Here is a 13471-nt window from a genome sequence, read left to right on the forward strand (position 1 = left end):
TACCGCACGGAAACGCTGCGTTGTATTTTCCGCAGCATGTCAATTCTTTGTGCGGATTCCGCAGCGTTTTACACCTGCTCCTCAATAGGAAGCCACAGGTGAAATCCGCACAAAAAACACTGGAAATCCGCAGGTAAAACGCAGTGCCTTTTACCCGCGGATTTTTCAAAAATGATGCTGAAAAATCTCACACGAATCCGCAACGTGGGCACATAGCCTTAGGGTTAGGGTTGGAATTAGGGTTGTGGTTAGGGTTGTGATTAGGGTTATGGCTACAGTTGCGATAAGGGTTTGGGGTGTGGGGGGGGTTAGTGTTGGAGTTAGAATTGAGGGGTTTCCACTGTTTAGGCACATCAGGGGTCTCCAAACGCAACATGGCGCCACCATTGATTCCAGCCAATCTTGTATTCAAAAAGTCAAATGGTGCTCCCTCACTTCCGAGCCCCGGCGTGCGCCCAAACAGTGGTTTACCCCCACATATGGGGTATCAGTGTACTCAGGACAAACTGGGCAACAAATATTGGGGTCCAATTTCTCCTGCTACCCTTGTGAAAATAAAAAAAATGCTTGCTAAAACATCATTTTTGAGGAAAGAAAAATGATTTTTTATTTTCACGGCTCTGCGTTTGTAAACGTCTGTGAAGCACTTGGGGGTTCAAAGTGCTCACCACATATCTAGATAAGTTCCTTTGGGGGTCTAGTTTCCAAAATGGGGTCACGTGTGGGAGGTTTCTACTGTTTAGGCACACCAGGGGCTCTGCAAACGCAACGTGACGCCCGCAGACCATTCCATCAAAGTCTGCATTTCAAAAGTCACTACTTCCCTTCTGAGCCCCGACGTGTGCCCAAACAGTGGTTTACCCCCACACATGGGGTATCAGCATACTCAGGAGAAACTGTACAACAACCTTTGGGTTCCAATTTCTTCTGTAACCCTTGGGAAAATAAAAAATTCTGGGCTAAATAATTATTTTTGAGGAAAGAAAACGTATTTATTATTTTCACGGCTCTGCATTATAAACTTCTGTGAAGCACTTGGGGGTTCAAAGTGCTCACCACACATCAAGATAAGTTCCTTTCGGGGTCTAGTTTCCAAAATGGGGTCACTTGTGGGGGGTTTCTACTGTTTAGCCACATCAGGGGCTCTGCAAACGCAACGTGAAGCCTGCAGAGCATTCCATCAAAGTCTGCATTTCAAAACGTCACTACTTCAATTCCGAGCCCCGGCATGTGCCCAAACAGTAGTTTACCTCCACATATGGGGTATCACCGTACTCAGGAGAAACTGGACAACAACTATTGGGGTCAAATTTCTCTTGTTACCCTTGGGAAAATAAAAAATTGCAGGCTAAAAGATCATTTTTGAGAAAATATTTTTTTTTTTTCATGGCTCTGCGTTATAAACTTCTGTGAAGCACTTGGGGGTTCAAAGTCCTCACCACACATATAGATTAGTTCCTTTGGGGGTCTAGTTTCCAAAATGGGGTCATTTGTGGGGGATCTCCAATGTTTAGGCACACAGGGGCTCTCCAAACGTGACATGGTGTCCGCTAATGATTGAAGCTAATTTTCCATTTAAAAAGCCAAATGGCGTGCCTTCCCTTCCGAGCCCTGCCGTGCACCCAAACAGTGGTTTACCCCCACATATGGGGTATCAGTGTACTCAGGACAAACTGGACAACAATATTTGGGGTCCAATTTCTCCTATTACCCTTGGCAAAATAGGAAATTCCAGGCTAAAAAATAATTTTTGAGGAAAGAAAAATTATTCTTTATTTTCATGGCTCTGCGTTATAAACTTCTGTGAAGCACCTGGGGGTTTAAAGTGCTCAATATGCATCTAGATAAGTTCCTTGGGGGGTCTAGTTTCCAAAATGGGGTCACTTGTGGGGGAGCTCCAATGTTTAAGCACACAGGGGCTCTCCAAATGCGACATGGTGTCCGCTAACAATTGGAGCTAATTTTCCATTCAAAAAGTCAAATGGCGCGCCTTCCCTTCCGAGCCCTGCCGTGTGCCCAAACAGTGGTTTACCCCCACATATGAGGTATCGGCGTACTCGGGAGAAATTGCCCAACAAATTTTAGGATCCATTTTATCCTATTGCCCATGTGAAAATGAAAAAATTGAGGCAAAAATAATTTTTGTGTGAAAAAAAGTACTTTTTAATTTTTACAGATCAATTTGTGAAGCACCAGAGGGTTTAAAGTGCTCACTAGGCATCTAGATAAGTTCCTTGTGGGGTCTACTTTCCAAAATGGGGTCACTTGTGGGGGAGCTCCAATGTTTAGGCACACAGGGGCTCTCCAAACGTGACATGGTGTCCGCTAACGATGGAGATAATTTTTCATTCAAAAAGTCAAATGGCGCTCCTTCCCTTCCGAGCATTACCATGTGCCCAAACAGTGGTTTACCCCCACATGTGAGGTATCGGTGTACTCAGGAGAAATTGCCCAACAAATTTTAGGATCCATTTTATCCTGTTGCCCATGTGAAAATGAAAAAATTGAGGCTAAAATAATTTTTTTGTTAAAAAAAAGGACTTTTTCATTTTTACGGATCAATTTGTGAAGCACCTGCGGGTTCAAACTGCTCACTATGCATCTAGATAAGTTCCTTGGGGCGTCTAGTTTCCAAAATGGGATCACTTGTGGGGGAGCTCCAATTTTTAGCCACACGGGGGCTCTCCAAACGTGACATGGTGTCCGCTAAAGAGTGGAGCCAATTTTTCATTCAAAAAGTCAAATGGCGCTCCTTCCTTTTCAAGCCCTGCCGTGCGCTCAAACAGTGGTTTACCCCCACATATGAGGTATCATCGTACTCAGGACAAATTGGACAACAAATTTCGTGGTTCAGTTTCTCCTTTTACCATTGGGAAAATAAAAAAATTGTTGCTAAAAGATAATTTTTGTGACTAAAAAGTTAAATGTTCATTTTTTTCTTCCATGTTGCTTCTGCTGCTGTGAAGTACCTGAAGGGTTAATAAACTTCTTGAATGTGGTTTTGAGTACCTTGAGGGGTGCATTTTTTAGAATGGTGTCACTTTTGGGTATTTTCAGCCATATAGACCCCTCAAACTGACTTCAAATGTGAAGTGGTCCCTAAAAAAATGGTTTTGTAAATTTCGTTGTAAAAATGAGAAATCGCTGGTCAAATTTTAACCCTTATAACTTCCTAGCAAAAAAAAAATTTGTTTCCAAAATTGTGCTGATGTAAAGGATACATGTGGGAAATGTTATTTATTAACTATTTTGTGTCACATAACTCTCTGGTTTAACAGAATAAAAATTCAAAATGTGAAAATTGCGAAATTTTCAAAATTTTCGCCAAATTTCCATTTTTATCACGAATAAACGCGGAATTTATTGACCTAAATTTACCACTAACATGAAGCCCAATATGTCACGAAAAAACAATCTCAGAACCGCTAGGATCCGTTGAAGCGTTCCTGAGTTATTACCTCATAAAGGGACACTGGCCAGAATTGCAAAAAACGGCAAGGTCTTTAAGGTCAAAATAGGCTGGGTCGTGAAGGGGTTAAAGTAATTAATTTAATTTTGTGTTAAAAATAATTGATTGTATAATCAATAATTATTAATACAAATATTAAAATCACGGCACCTTCCCTTTAAAGGGATTATCCAGAAGGATCAAGGACAAATTGGCTAGTCGTAACATCCCTGCTAGTCTAGACAAATTGATTTCACTTGCAATCTGGCTCAACCTAAGGTTCCATGAGCCGAACAGAGAGCTGACACGCGAGAGGAAATCATTGCGTTTGGCTCTGTCTTTCCAGGGACCACATGTTTCCCCTTTCCCGAGATTGCTATCTACTCTGAGCCCTTGCAGGTCGATCGTGTAAGGCTGGTGGTGCAGCAGCCGGAATGTGATCATGCCAATGGAGTGTGCTTCTGCTGTTGTAGCATGGAACATTTCATTCCTTGCTGTCCAGAGAGGTCTGAAAAATTCCAAAACCTAGGACCAGAAGGTGAAGCTTCCCTGAGTGGGAGTGGAAATACTTCCCCAATGACTCTGAACGTGTCCGTTTCCTGTGGAAGTATCCAGTTCATCAAGACTCTGGTTCAGCGGGAAATTTACTGCAGCAGGCCATAGTGGATTGCTACCAGATTCCAGTCTGAAACCTCTAGCATCATCTGTAGAAGCAAAGGACCTATCCAAAGTCGTTCAAGTCATCACAGAATAAGTAGAGCTCCAGATAGGAGCATTGCATAAGAAGAAAATTGCCTGCATTAGACCTTATTCTACTATAGTTGTTGTTCCCTTATTCAGTTTCGTCCCTTTAGTCTTGTGTAGTGTGTATATGATCCTGAAGCTGCTCCAGAGGAACCTGAACCCTGAAGACCCGTCGGCAGTACCTGAACCATTTTCCAAGACCTGTGTGTCTGAACAAAAACCAATCCCTGAAGTCCACGTTGTCCACAATGTCTGTCAGTCTCCGAATCCTTCCTGCCTGTGACTCAACTCCTGTCCAGAGAACCAGAACACCAGCTGACTGTCAGTGACAGAGCAATCTTCAATGACCAAGCCTGAGTGAGGAGCCCTCTGGGTGCGGTGGTGCTTCTGCTGAGTTCATTATCCTGGTGCTTTGCAGCAGAGAAAGCTAAGTGTTTATTTCCTCTTCCATTTCGTGTTTGTCACTATCCCTCGTGTAGTAAGATCTGCAGTGGTGAGGCAAGCGCCCCTCGTCGGCCAGTGCACTAGCCAGGGCAGAGTTAGGTGGCAGTTAGGGATGAGGTATCCTGCCGGTGGTGGGGGAAGGACCCATTTAGGGCATTAGGAGAGTGCAGGGACAGGCTCAGGCTTGAGCTCAGTGGTGTCCCTTCCTTCATTTCACTCTTGGTAGGGCCTTCCTCCCCCCTTTTCCATCCCGGGGTTGGTGTGTTGTGCTGTATGCTTACTGACCCCTCCATAGGGGTCGCTTTGTATACCGTGACATATATCCTCAATTAATCCATGAGGGTTCACTTGAGCACATGAAGTTTCACACACATATACAGTAGGGGAAATAAGTATTTATAAGTATTTATTAAGTATCCCTTCCTGATTTTGTAAGTTTTCCCACTGACAAAGACATGAACAGTCTATCATTTTAAGGGTAGGTTAATTTTAACTTTGAGAGATACAATCTCAAAAATAAAATCGAGAAAATCACTGCTCAAAAAAATAAAGGGAAGACTAAAATCCCACATCCTAGATATCACTGAATGAAATATTCCAGTTGTAAATCCTTATTCATTACATCGTGGAATGTGTTGAGAACAATAAAACCTAAAAATTATAAATGTAAATCACAACTAATATCCCACGGAGGTCTGGAGTTGAAATGATTCTCAAAATTAAAGTGGAAAATGAAGTTACAGGCTGATCCAACTTCAGTAAAAGTGCCTCATAACAAGGAAATGATGCTCAATAGTGTGTGTGGCCTCCCTACAATGCCTGGGCATGCTCCTGATAAGGCGGCGGATGGTCTCCTGAGGGTTCTTCTCCAGACCTGGACTAAAGCATCCACCAACTCCTGGACAGTCTGTGGTGCAACATGATGTTGGTGGATGGTGTGAGACATGATGTCCCAGATGTTTTCAATTGGATTCAGGTCTGGGGAACGGCGAGCCAGTCAATGCCTTCATCTTGCAGTAACTGCTGACACACTCCAGCCACATGAGATCTGGCATTGTCCTGCATTAGGAGGAACCCAGGGCCAACCGCACCAGCATATGGTCTCACAAGAGGTCTGAGGATCTCATCTCGGTACCTAATGGCAGTCAGGCTACCTCTGGCAAGCACATGGAGGGCTGTGCGGCCCTCCAAAGAAATGTCACCCCACACCATTACTGAGCCACTGCCAAACCGGTCATGCTGAAGGATGTTGCAGGCAGCAGATCTCTCTCCACAGCATCTCCAGACTCTGTCACGTCTGTCACATGTGCTCAGTGTGAACCTGCTTTCATCTCTGAAGAGCACAGGGCGCCAGTGGCGAATTTGCCAATCCTGTTGTTTTGTAGCAAATGTCAAGAGTCCTGCACGGTGTTTGGCTGTGAGCACAACCCCCATCTGTGGACTTCGGGCACTCAGACCATCCTCATGGAGTTGTTTTCTAACCGTTTGTGCAGACACATGCACATTTGTGGCCTGCTGGAGGTCATTTTGCAGGGCTCTGGCAGTGCTCCTCCTTTTCCTCCTTGCACAAAGGCTGAGGTAGCGGCCGGTCCTGCTGCTAGGTTGTTGCCCTCCTACAGCCCCCTCCACATCTCCTGGTGTACTGGCCTATCTCCTGGTAGCGCCTCCAACCTCTGTACACTACACTGACCCGGGGAAAGGCCTGGCTATTCACTGCTTGCGTCGAGAAACACGTGATGGTGTCTCCGCAGCTTCTTTACATGCACTACACTGACAGACAGCAAACCTTCTTGCCACAGCTCACATTGATGTGCCATCCTGGATGAGCTGCACTACCTGAGCCACTTGTGTGCGTTGTAGAGTCGGTCTCATACTACCATGAGTGTGAAAGCACAACCAACACTCAAAAGTGACCAAAACATCAGCCGGATAGCATTGAGATGTGGTCTGTGGTCCCCACCTGCAGAACCACTCCTTTATTGAGTGTGTCTTGATAATTGCCAATAATTTCCATCTGTTGTCTATTTTATTTGCACAACAGCATGTGAAATTGATTGTCAAACAGTGTTGCTTCCTAAGTGGACAGTTTGATTTCACAGAAGTTTGATTTACCTGGAGTTATATTCTGTTGTTTAAGTGTTCCCTTTATTTTTTTGAGCAGTGTATAAATTTATTTGCAGTTTGCAGTGAGAAATAAGTATTTGATCCCCTGCCAACCATTAACAGTTTTGGCTCCTACAGACCAGTTAGACACTCCTAATCAACTCCTTACCTGCATTAAAGACAGCTGTCTTATATAGTCACCTTTATAAAAGACTCCTGTCCACAGACTCAGTTAATCAGTCAGAATCTAAGCTCTACACATGGGCAAGACCAAAGAGCTTTACAAGGATGTCAAGGACAAGATCATAGACCTGCACAAAGCTGGAATGGGCTACAAAACCATAAGTAAGACACTGGGTGAGGAGACAACTGTTGGTCAAATAGTAAGAAAATGGAAGAAATACAAAATGACTATCAATCAACATCGAACTGGGGCTCCATGCAAAATCTCACCTCATAGGGTATCCTTGATCATGATGAAGGTGAGAGATCAGCCTAAAACTGCATGGGGGAACTTGTTAATATTCTCAAGGCAGTTGGGACCACAGTCACCTAGAAAACCATTGGTAACACATTATGCCCTAAAGTTTTAAAATCCTGCAGTGCCAGCAAAATCCCCCTGCTCAAGAAGGCACAGGCCCATCTGAAGTTTGCCAGTGAACATCTGGATGATTCTGTGAGTGATTGTGAGAAAGTGCTGTGGTCAGATGGGACACAAATTGAGGTCTTTGGCATTAACTCATGTCGCCATGTTTGGAGGAAGAGAAATACTGCCTATGACCCAAAGAACACCATCCCCTCTGTCAAACATGAAGGTGAAAACACTATGTTTTGGGGGTGTTTCTCTGCTAAGGGCACAGGACTAATTCACGGCATCAATGGGACAATGGATGGAGCCATGTACCGTAAAATCCTGAGTGACAACCCCTTTGCCTCCGCCAGGACATTAAAAATTGGTCATGGCTGGGTCTTCTGGCAAGACAATGACCCAAAACATACAGCCAAGGCAACAAAGGAGTGGCTCAAAAAGAACCACATTAAAGTCATGGAGTGGCCTAGCCAGTCTCCAGACCTTAATCCCATAGAAAACTTATGGAGGGAGTTGAAGCTTCAAGTTGGCAAACAGCAGCCTCAAAATCTAAATGATTTTGGCGATGATCTGCAAAGAGGAGAGGACCAAAATTCCTCCTGACATGTGCGTAAACTTCATCATCAACTACAAAAAGTGTCTGACTATTGTGCTTGTCAACAAAGGTTTTGCGACCAAGTAATAAGTCTTGTTTGCCAAAAGGATCAAATACTTATTTCTCACTGCAAAATGCAAATACATATATTTAATTTATGCAATGTGATTTTCTGGATTTTATTTTTTATATTCTACCACTCAATGTTAAAATTAACCTGCCCTTAAAGTTATAGACTGTTCATCTCTTTGTCAGTGGGTAAACTTACAAAATCAGCAAGGGATCAAATACTTATTTCCCTCACTGTATATATGACCTGTAAATCACCCTTTTCAAACTACATATATCTATAACTCTTTAGCCTAAAATGACGTACATGGATGCCAGCACTGGGAGTGTGTGAGAGGCTCAGGAGTTAATCTCCCTCCACATGGGGTAGATGCTAGCTATGTTACACAGCCACCATCTGTCTGCAACAGTAGTGCCGGAAGCTGAGCTCTAAACTTTGATGTTAACCTTTTGGATGCTGTTGTCAATCTCTGCCAGTCTCTGGCACTAATGGTTTACCATGGCATCCAAGGTTAGCTTTTGCCCAGCCGAGACAGTTGGGCATGTATCTGTTGTGTTGTGTAACCTATTTCTAGTGCTTTCTGGGAAGAGAGAATGAACAAACAGATATGATAGGAAGGGTCCCTGCGTTAGGAGTTCAGACAGGTGCAGAAGTAAGTCTCATTACAGCTAAATTGAGAGGTGCAATGGGTCTGACAAAAAGAACATGATAGTAAGAAAGGGCCCGGAAGAAAAATTAAGAGGTAAGTGTGAGAATCAAACTATTAAATCAGACATAAACTGCCAGCACAGTCCATCATACAATTGTTACATATATAGTAAATGCAATAAAATTGTTACATGCTGTATGTTCAATCAAATGTCTAAAAAGAAAAGATTCCTAAAAATAATAATTTACCAGAAATCCAGAGCTCAGTAAATATCCTTAATAAAGTAATGGCTTGTTGTGACAGTATAGCTGAAGATCTTTTTGAATGCAATGACGATTTCATTAAGTCAGTTTATACCAGCAGTCTATTAAACCATGCGTCATATCTCTTCATCCAAACAGTTAAAACACATGTTGAACATCCCTCATTTATCCTGAGGTGTCCTTTCTATTTCAGTACATATCCTACAAGACTGGCATTGTGAATCAGGAATGTTTATGAGAAAGTGCCAAATTCCTCAAAGATTCCTATGGTGCTACTTGTGTGTTAACGGTAGAGTATTGCACCCAAAGGCCAACATCTATAGACAACTCAATGTTTAGTATGTTTACTGAAAGTCTATAATGTTCAGTAGACAACCATGGTGTTTTTGAAATTTGATTTCATATGCCATAAAGCTATACAAATAGCAGTCTGTCTTCAGATTACCTCTGGAGGTTAAGACTTAAGTTGGCACTTGAGGATTCAAGTGATGATATAGAGAAAATTCAGAAAATTAATGGCTAACCTAATGCTTAAGCAGGAATATTGGATACATTCCTTGAAAGAAACAAGGTAAAATACATTTTGTGTTTAAGATGATCGTTCAGATGATGGGTACAGATGATGAAGGTATTGCAGAATTAACTATGGACACAGAATGAAAATGGTGGCACTAATGCAAAAGGATACATTGCATCCTGTTACAGTGACTTGCGAAAGTATTCAAGCTCTTGGATTTTTAACTATTTTGTTACATTAGTACCTGTGTCTAAATATTTTTGTAATCCACTTGGTGTGAAATGCATCAGCACTAAATAGTCTAAGCTGATGAAGTAATAAAAATATAGGCATAAATTAAATTTATCGGTTTTACTAAATGAAATTTTCACTGCACAATCGGTAATAATCCCAAAACGAAGGAAGAATTGGAAGCATTGAAAGAGACAAGGATGGATGAACACAGAACTTAATCACTTCTTAAAAAAAGAAAAAAGAACTGTATATTAAATGGATAGAGGGGGGCATATCTAAAGAAGAATACAATGCTGTTTGCAAGGAATGCAGCGCAAGTGATAGAAGAGCTAAAGCCAGTAATGAAGTGAGGCTTGCAAGGGAGACCAATAGCAGGAAAAAGGACTTTAGGGGTATGTCAAAAGCAAAAGAAAAGTCAAATGCTATAGGATTTTTACAGGATGAAAAGAGTGAAAGGGTCAAAAAAGATGTTGAAAAGGCCGAACTTTTAAATTCCTATTTTGCATCTGTGTTCTCTAAGAAAGCAAATGTAACATTGAAGGAATAAAAGAATCCACACTATCTATAAACAAAGAGAAGGTGAGGGAACACTTAGCTAATTTAAATGAACTTAATTCAGATCAATTACATCTTAGGGTACTGAAAGAGTTAACAGAGGAAATTACAGAACAACTAGCAGAATCTTTGAGAAATCCTGGGGAACAAGAGGAGTCCTAAAAAATTGGAGAAGGGCAATTGTTGTCCCTATCTTCAAAAAACAAAAGAAGATGAAGCCAGGAAATTGCAGGCCAGTGAGTCTTACTTCTATACCAGGAAAGATCTTTGAAAAATTATTAAACAGCATGAATGCAAGTACTTGGATAAGAATGCGGTAATTAACTACAGTCAGCATAGGTTTGTAGCAAACAAGTCATGGCAGACTAATCTAATTTCCTTCTGTGATGGAATCACTGACTGCGTGGATCGGAAAAAGTGGTAGATATAGTATATTTTGAAATCAGCAAAGCATTTCATAAAGTATCTCATACTATCCTTATTGAAAAAAATGACCAAGTATGGGATTAACGAGGCTACGGTTATGTGGATTCGTAACTGGCTCACTAATCGTACTCAAAGACTGGTAATAAATGCTTGCATGTCCAGTTGAAAGAGTGTTTCAAGTGGGGTCCTGGCCCCAGTGTTGTTCAACATTTTTATACATTATCTAGATAAAGGAATTGAAGGTAAACTAATCAAATTTGCAGATGATACAACGCTAGGAGGGATTGCTAACACTAGAGAAGACAGTGAAATGATTCAGAAGGATCTAGATAAGCTTGAACAATGGAAAGCCACTAATAGAATGGTATTTAACAGAGAGGAATGCAGGATTCTGCATCTGGGCAAGAAAATCAAAATACATCTACAGAATGGGAGGAATAGAACTAAGCAACAGCATGTGTGAAAAAGACTTTGGTATACTAATAGACCACAGACTGCACATGAGTCAAAAGTGTGTTACAGCAGCAAAAAAGGTAAACACAGTTCTAGGATATATTAAGAGAAGCATAGATTCTAGATAACATGAAGCAATTATCCCCTTATGTATCCTTTGTCAGGCTTCATCTGGAATACTGTGTCCAGTTCTGGGCACCACATTTTTAAAAAAGACATTGAAAAACTGGAGCAAGTTTAGAGAAGAGCTACCAGGATGGTGAGCGGACTGCAAAGTGTTTCATACAAGGAACAGTTAAAGGATCTGGGAATCTTTACCTTGCAATAAAAGAAGGCTAAGAGGATACTAAATATCGTTCTACAAATATCTGAAGGGATGTTACAGTGTAGAGGGATCATCCTTATTCTCATTTGCACATGGAAACATGAGAAGCAATGGAATGAAACTGAAAGGGAGAAGAGACAAATTAGATATTAGAAAAAACTTTTTGACAGTGAGGGTGATCAATGAGTGGAACATGCTGCCAGGAGAGGTGGTGAGTAGTGTTGAGCGATCCCTTCCGATACTCAAAGGTATCGGTATCGGATGGGATCGGCTGATATTCAAAAAATATCGGATATCGCCGATACCGATGCCCGATACCATTGCAAGTCAATGGGACACGAGTATCGGAAGCTATCCTGGATGGTTCCCTGGGTCTGAAGGAGAGGAAACTCTCCTTCAGGCCCTGGGATCTATATTCATGTAAAAAATAAAGAATAAAAATTAAAAAATCACCTGACCGCGACGTCATCGAAGGTCCTTTACTCTCTGCATTCTTAGGAACGGAGGCAGACACTTGCAGCGGTGACAGCCAGGGTTCGTTGGAGGGGTGAGTATATCCATATTTTTTATTTTAATTCTTTATTTTTTACATGATTATGGATCCCAGGGCCTGAAGGAGAGTTTCCTCTCCTTCAGACCCTGGGAACCATACACACCGCACACGCCAAAGATGACTGGGAACACTTCCGATTCCGATTTCCGATATCGCAAAAATATCGGAACTCGGTATTGGAATTCTGATACAGCAAATATCGGCCGATATCCGATATTTGCAGTATCGGAATGCTCAACACTAGTGGTGAGTTTTCCTTCAGAGGCAGGACAGACATCTGTCTGACATGGTTTAATGAATCCTGCGCTGCATTAAGCAGGGGGTAGGATATGATGACTCCTGAGGTCCCTTTCAACTCTAACATTCTATGATTCTATGAGGTTTGGATTGTAAAAAAAAATCCCAATTTCTGATGATTACCTGGAGCACCATCAAATCCATGATTATCAAATGGTAAGAATATGGTACCACAACAAACCTGCCAAGAGAGGGCCCCCCACTAAAACTCTCAACCTGGGTAAGAAAAGCATCAAGCAGACAGACAGCACAGAGACCAAAGGTAACCATGAAGGAGCTGCAGAGTTCCCAAGCAGAGAATGGAATATCTGTCCATATGACCACAATAAGCCATACACTCCATAAAGGTGGCCTTCATGGAACACTGGGCAGAAAAAAAGCCTTTACTTACACACAAAAATTGTAAGGCTCATTTTGAGTTTGCCAAAAGACATGTGAGAGACTCCCTAAATGTATGGAAGAAGGTGCTGTGGTCAGATGAGACCAAAATTGAAATGACCAAAGATGTGATAACTTAAGCCACAGTTAATTTATGTTTTAACGGGGGGGAAACAGTTTTTCACACAGGATTTGGTCTTCATTTTCCCTTAATAATAAAGACCTTCATTTAGAAACTGCATTTTGTGTTTGCTTGTATTATCTTTGTCTAATATTTAATTTTTTGGGGTAACATAGTAACATATAGTAACATAGTTAGTAAGGCCGAAAAAAGACATTTGTCCATCCAGTTCAGCCTATATTCCATCATAATAAATACCCAGATCTACGTCCTTCTACAGAACCTAATAATTGTATGATACAATATTGTTCTGCTCCAGGAAGACATCCAGGCCTCTCTTGAACCCCTCGACTGAGTTCGCCATCACCACCTCCTCAGGCAAGCAATTCCAGATTCTCACTGCCCTAACAGTAAAGAATCCTCTTCTATGTTGGTGGAAAAACCTTCTCTCCTCCAGACGCAAAGAATGCCCCCTTGTGCCCGTCACCTTCCTTGGTATAAACAGATCCTCAGCGAGATATTTGTATTGTCCCCTTATATACTTATACATGGTTATTAGATCGCCCCTCAGTCGTCTTTTTTCTAGACTAAATAATCCTAATTTCGCTAATCTATCTGGGTATTGTAGTTCTCCCATCCCCTTTATTAATTTTGTTGCCCTCCTTTGTACTCTCTCTAGTTCCATTATATCCTTCCTGAGCACCGGT

At 41.8% G+C, this 13471-nt stretch overlaps 1 long non-coding RNA gene across 1 annotated transcript in view; it reads right to left on the bottom strand.

The window, feature by feature from the left end:
* Positions 1-13471, bottom strand: part of LOC138658255 (uncharacterized) — a 30316-nt gene that overhangs the window by 984 nt on the left and 15861 nt on the right. The gene's annotated exons all lie outside the window — the stretch shown is intronic.

Source organism: Ranitomeya imitator, chromosome 1, assembly GCF_032444005.1.
Source record: "Ranitomeya imitator isolate aRanImi1 chromosome 1, aRanImi1.pri, whole genome shotgun sequence".
In the NCBI taxonomy this organism is placed as follows: Eukaryota; Metazoa; Chordata; class Amphibia; order Anura; family Dendrobatidae; genus Ranitomeya; species Ranitomeya imitator.